Source organism: Brassica oleracea, chromosome C7 (genome assembly GCF_000695525.1).
Source record: "Brassica oleracea var. oleracea cultivar TO1000 chromosome C7, BOL, whole genome shotgun sequence".
Classification (NCBI taxonomy): Eukaryota; Viridiplantae; Streptophyta; class Magnoliopsida; order Brassicales; family Brassicaceae; genus Brassica; species Brassica oleracea.
In genome coordinates, this window is record NC_027754.1 from 40,396,813 (window position 1) to 40,397,245 (window position 433).

Consider the following 433-nt stretch of genomic DNA (forward strand, 5'->3'; position numbering starts at 1 on the left):
TTTGAATCAAGTTTAGATCTCCAATGTTGAGCAAATCCACACCTCTTTACAGAGCAAGGAGAGGGGGAGGATTGACATCCAAGTACCTTCCCGTCACTTGATGCACACTAAAAAAATACTTCTTATTTATCAAAAAAAATATTTGTTATTTATCAAAAATACTTGTTACATATATTTTGCTTTCAAATATTTGTAAGTAATCTAGTATTTTATAGATAAATACTTAATTTTGGCAAGTATCTGACCGAGTCAAATAATTTATAAATATTTAAATTAAAGTGTATGTAAATGCTATTTTTGAAAGTTTCCATGTAATTTTCCCCTGCTTAAATTAAAATCTCAAATTTTATTAAGAAATTTCTTAAATGAATATCTCAAATTTTATTAAGAAATTATTTCTTGTGAACAGTCTTTATCTTTTTTTTTTTTTTTT